Below are 6,000 nucleotides of genomic sequence, written 5' to 3'. Positions count from 1 at the left end.
AGGGACCTCAGTGCTGGTGGACCCAATGTCACTAGCAATGACACCCCAACGTGCCACCTGTGGCCACCATGATGAAGATGACCTCTGCATTCCAGCAGACACCTCCACGATGCTGAATTACCATGGCTGCTGCAACCACAGCACTCAACCCTCCTGCAAAAGGCAGCAGCCCCCTGTTTGTGCGGTGGGATGCCGTTCACGTGCTGCGGGAGAAGGGAGCTGCGGGATCCAACAGGAACTCCATCTTGCTCGGGTCGCTCAGGCTCAGCACGCTGTTGCTTTTCTCCAGGGACACCATCAGTTGTCTGGGCTGAAGCATCGCTAAGCAAGCACAGCCCCATCTGCAGGGATGAAGAGCATGGCTGATGCTATTCCTGGGGAGAGCTGTACTGCCCAGGAAACTGATAGCATTGGAAATAAAAGCCACCTTTGTTATTTCCGGGAAGGAGCAGAGAGAAATAACAATTCTCTCCTAAAACTCCTGTCTTAGTAAAAAGTGCAGTGACATGGATGTGCTTGGTTAACCCTGCAACTGAAATGCAGCGAGACTGAAATATTGGCCCCTTTGGAAAAAAGAGAGACTTCTCTTGCTCATGAAATACCAGGGAACATCCCAACGTGCCATACTTGCTCAGAAATTTGGTTGTTTTTCTGAAAAAGCAAGGTTGCAGGAAATTGCAAAGTGAAAAACAAGCCCTGCATCCAGTGTGGGGTGCAGGCAGTTGGGGTGCCAGCAGTGTGGCTCTCTGCGGGTGCAGGCAGCCGGGTGCCGGCAGCGTGGCTCTCATGCTGCACCCCTTCTCCACCCACAGCAGCGTGAGGGCCCTGACCATCTCCGAAAGGGCTGGGGTGAGGGTACAGGGCCTGCCCTGGCTGAAGGAGGTCCACACCAAGCTGGGGCAGCCCACCTTCGCCCCCCGCCCCGCTCATTGTTTCCCTGAAGGCTCCCAGTCCTGGAATTTCCTTTAGAGGTGCAAAACAATATCAGGAAAATCAGGTTTTCTTTTTCTTTTTCCTTTTTTTTTTTCCTAAAAGGCTGACGGAGGCCCCCCTCCCCTGTGAGGAATAACATCCTCTGCGATGCAGGCTCCCTGGCCCCCTGCTTTCGCCCCCAGCAAACCGTCAGATCACTCACGGCCAGAGCGACACTGGTTTCCTCCCAGCTCCCATGCCAAACTCAGGGGCATCAACAGGCAAAGATACTTTCAGCAGCTTTTCTATTCAGAGGCCCCAATTCGTACTAAAGTGGAGGCTCTTTCAAAGCAAAAGGCTTTTTTCTCCTGAGAAAGCGACTTTTCCTCTACATTTTTGGTCTGAGTCGTTAACAGTCGCCGTCAGAAAATGACAGATTTCCTTCTCGTACCTCACTCAAGCAGTTATTCAGAGCAGGAGCAGCCAGCACTGAAACAAGATTTGGGGTTTCCCACCACCTCAACCCAAGTGGTGATTAACAGAATATCTTGACAACGTTTTCAGTGCAGACGCTGGGGCAGGAAAGCCGGTGCACACAGAACGTGCTGCCCATAGGCAGGGACCCCCCAGCACCTGCCTCCCAGCCTGCGCTGCCCGCATGGACAAGGCAAAACCTCCCCCTTTCATGCTTGTGTGCTCGGGACAAACCTCCAACCTGTGTCCCCGGAGTCAAGACAGAGAGAGGAAAGGCTGCAGGCATGAAGGCTGCCTTTGGTGCTGCCCAAACTATGAAGCAAGGCTCGGGCTGCCTTTCCCAGCCACCCTGAAAATGTGTCCCCACCTCAAAGAGATGCCCCGGAGCTCAGCACTGCTCCAGTGCCTCCTTCTCCCATCTTTTTCCTCTTGGTTATTGGGGCAGACAGCTTGGAGCCAGCAACTTTCTGGGAAGGCTGCAGCTAAAGCTCTGCCCGCTGCCCGCCTCTGCCCCTTGCTGCCGCTCACTGGCCAGGCTGCAGACCCGTGGGCTCCAGCCATAAAAGCCAAAGTCTTATTTAAGATCGTGAGCTTTTCCCACGGCGCTGCAGGATGCTGCGGCAGGTCCAGGGCTCGCAGGTCCCCGTGGAGACAGGGCGGGAAGGGGCCGGGAGGGAAGGAGCCGGGTGCTGGCAGCAGGGCGGCCGGGAGGAGCATCCCATCCGGCAGCTCAGTCCGGCACCTGAAGGGAAGGGTGGGGATGGTGACATCCTCTCTGGAGGGGGACAGCCGTAACTCACCCACTGCCCATCTGTCAGACTTCTGTGAACAAACGTGTCCAAAAAGCTCTCAGATATCGCAACAGCCCCTGTGGTCCCGGAGTCTCACCTCTCCCTGCTCGAGGGACCGAGCGCTGCAGGCACCTCAGGACGTGACGGAAAGTGGGGCAGGGAAATCATCCCGTCCCTGGGGGTTCCAAAATGTGGTGTCAAGAATCAGTTTTATTTGCTGTACCTGGCAAATTAAGCAGGTTTTCTGGGACCCTAATAACGCTTACTTTCCTGATTTTGCATAAGACAGGTTACTCCGCACAGCATCTTTTGGGGGACTCAGATCTGGCTTCCCAACCAAGCAACCCCTGCCTGAGGGTGTAACACAGTGCCAAGGCCAGAGAGAAAAGTAGCAGAATATGTTCAGTAAATAACCCAGCAAGCTTGGGGAGGGGGCGGGAATCTCATCGAGCGGGAGGTTTTCATGCACAGGGAAGGTTTTGCTTACTGTGAAAAAGCTCTGTTTTTGCAGTGAGATCACTGGAAACAAAGGATTGCTACGAAAATACGAGAGCCGTCAGTGGACATGCAAGCCCTTTGCTTTTGTTTGCATTATTGAGGAGAAGGCAGGAGAGGGGCAGTACCCCACCAGCCGCAGCTCGGCTCTGCCCTGGACGAGGATGGGTCTCCCCAAGGACAGGGGCAGTTCCCAGTGTACCCCCAAAGGTGTGGCGTCCCCACTGATGTCTGCTTTCCATAACAAAGGACATGTGTGCTCTGCCAGGAAATCCCCAGCCCTGCAGAATCTGGCCCCATCTCCACGAACTCTATTGTCGTTTGTGTGTAGTCTTTTTTTTCACAAAGACAATTTGTAGGAATGGCCATGTGCTGCAGAAGAACAAGATACCCCTAGCACGTTGTGTAATGTCCTGTCCCCTGGCAATGGAGCTGGGCTGAATTTTTCAGCGAACATTTTTTAAGAGTGAGAAAGACAGCCGTAACAGCCTTCAGGCAGACCCTGGTGCAAATTCCTGAGGTTTTTTTCATTGCTTTTACTTCGTTAGGGGAAAGCGCACACAGAAAAATTCAAACACATAGAATCCTAGAATCATAGAATGCTTTGGGTTGGAAGGGACCTTTATAGGTCATCTAGCCCAACCAGTGAGCAGGGACATCTTCAACTGGATCAGGTTGCTCAGAGCCCCATCCAACTTGGCCTTGAATTTTTCTAGGGATGGGGCCTCCAATAGCTCTCTGGGCAACCCGTTCCAGCTTTTCACCACTCTCAGTGTAAAAAATTTCTTCCTTATATTCAGTCTAAATCTACCCTCCCTTAGTTTAAAACCATTACTCTTTGTCCTGTCACAACAGGTCTTGCTGAAAAGATTTCCCCCATCTTTCCTATAGGCCCCCTTCAGGTACTGAAAGGCTGCTGTAAGGTCTCCCTGCAGCTTTCTCTTCTGCAGGCTGAACAGACCCAACTCTCTCAGCCTTTCCTCGTAGGAGAGGTGCTCTAGCCCTTGGATCATCTTTGTGGCCCTCCTCCGGACCCGCTCCAACAGCTCCATGTTCTGTGGGGGTCCAGAGCTGGAGTCAGGATCCGGGTGGGTTCTCACCAGAGCAGAGTAGAGGGGCAGAATCACCTCCCTCGACCTGCTGGCCACATTTCTCTTGATGCAGCCCAGTATACGTTTGGCCTTCTGGGCTGTGAGCACACAAAGCTCATGTCCAGCTTTTCATCCACGAGCACCCCCAAGTCCTTCTCGGCAGGGCTGCTCTCAATCCCTTCATCTCCCAGCCTGTATTGATACCTGGGGTTGCCCCGACCCCGGTGCACGACCTTGCACTTTGTCTTGTTGAACCTCATGAAGTTCACACAGGCCCACTTCTCAAGCTTGTCCAGGTCCCTCTGGATGGCATGCTGTCCTTCTGGCATGTCAACTGCACCACTCAGCTTGGTGTCATCTGCAAATTTGCTGAGGGTACACTCGATCTCACTGTTCATGTCATTGATGAAAATATTAAACAGCACCGATCCCAGTACGGACCCATGAGGGACACTGCTTGTCACCGGCATCCATCTGGACATTGAGCTGTTGACCACTACCCTCTTGCTGTGGCATTCCAACCAATTCCTTATCCACTGAACAGTCCACCCATCGAATCTGTATCTCCCCAGTTTAGAGAGAAGGATGTTGTGAGGAACTGTGTTGAATGCTTTACAGAAGTCCAGGTAGATCACATCCATTGCTTTTCCCTTGTCCGTTGACATAGTCCCTCCATCATAGAAGGCCACCAGGTAGGTCAGGCAGGACTTGCCCTTGGTGAAGCCGTGCTGGCTGTCTCGAATCACCTCCCTGCCCTCCGTGTGCCTTAGCATAGCCTCTAGGACGACCTGTTCCATGACCTTCCCAGGCACAGAGGTGAGGCTGACAGGTCAGTAGTTCCCAGGGTCCTACTTTCTACCCTTTTTAAAAATGGGCACATTGTTTCCCTTCTTCCAGTCACCAGGGACTTTGCCTGACTGCCATGACCTTGCAAATATTATGGAGAATGGCTTGGCAACTACATCAGCCAGTTCCCTCAGGACTCTGGGATGCATCTCATCAGGTCCCATAGATTTATGTATATTCAGGTACCTCAGGTGGTCACAAACTCGATCTTCGCTTGCAGTGGGAGGAGCTTCAGCCCCCGGTCCCCATCTTGCAGTCCATTAACTCAGGAGGGGTGAGGAGAGAGGTTGTCCGTGAAGACTGAGGCAAAAAAGTTGTTGAGTACCTCAACCTTCTCCTCATCTGTTGATACTAGGTTGCCATTCTTGTTCACTGGGGGGGTACACTTTCTTTAACATTCCTTTTCTGGTTGACATACCCATAGAAGCCCTCCTTATTACTCTTTGCATCCCTTGCCAAGCTCAGCTCCAGCTGCGCCTTGGCCCTCCTGAACCCATCCATACACAACCAGGCAGCGTCCCTATACTCTTCCCAGGCCATCTGTCCCGGCTCCCACTGCCTGTGCAGTTCCCTCTTGCCCTTTGGTTTGACCAGCAGGTCTCAATTCAGCCATGCTGGTCTCTTGCCTTCCTTTCCTGATTTCTTACACAGACAGCAACCACGATGTCATGGGACGATTTTATTCACCTGTTCCCATTAAACCCCTTACCACTCACGGATCTGTCAGGAGCCATCCGAATCTGGCCTGATGCCAGGCGCATCCTCCTCTTCTTGCTCTCCAGTACCCAGAGGCTCTCCATGCTGCACAGCAGTTGGAGCCGTGCATTGCGGGCTTCGGGGTATCCCCGGCCATGGACAGCAGAGGCGAGGGGGTGCCCAGCTGCCAGTCAGTTTTTGGAGTGCCTCTCTCTTGGATGTGCCCTTGCTTTTCATTTAGCTAATAGCAGGAGAGAGCTTTCTGGGAAAAATGTAACAATAATACCACTTAAAATGTTGAATTTCAAACGTCTGGGTGGGGATGAAGCCTCTCCCCTGGCTTCAAAGGGCAGTGGGTGATGTTCCTACTATGGGCACTTTGAAGTCAGGGAAAAAAATGGGTTTTTCTGATGCTGCTCTTTGCCTTGTGCTGCTCGTTCTCACAACACAGCCGTGAAGCGTCTCACATCTTGTCTCTAAGAGCCGGAGATCGTCAGGAGGAGCCCTGTGTTACTCGGTATGATTGCACAATCAGAAACCCCATTTGAATTTCACTGGTTTCAACTCATCTTCTGTCAGCTCTTTTTGGAAGCAATAATTGAAGAGGACAGACGTTTGGCCAGGGGGAAGGGTGCGATATGCAGTGCGATCACCACTCCCACACAAAACTGGAAGCAGCAAAACCCAGCCACCCT

Source organism: Opisthocomus hoazin, chromosome 2 (assembly GCF_030867145.1).
Source record: "Opisthocomus hoazin isolate bOpiHoa1 chromosome 2, bOpiHoa1.hap1, whole genome shotgun sequence".
Taxonomy (NCBI): Eukaryota; Metazoa; Chordata; class Aves; order Opisthocomiformes; family Opisthocomidae; genus Opisthocomus; species Opisthocomus hoazin.
This window is presented reverse-complemented; position numbering follows the sequence as displayed.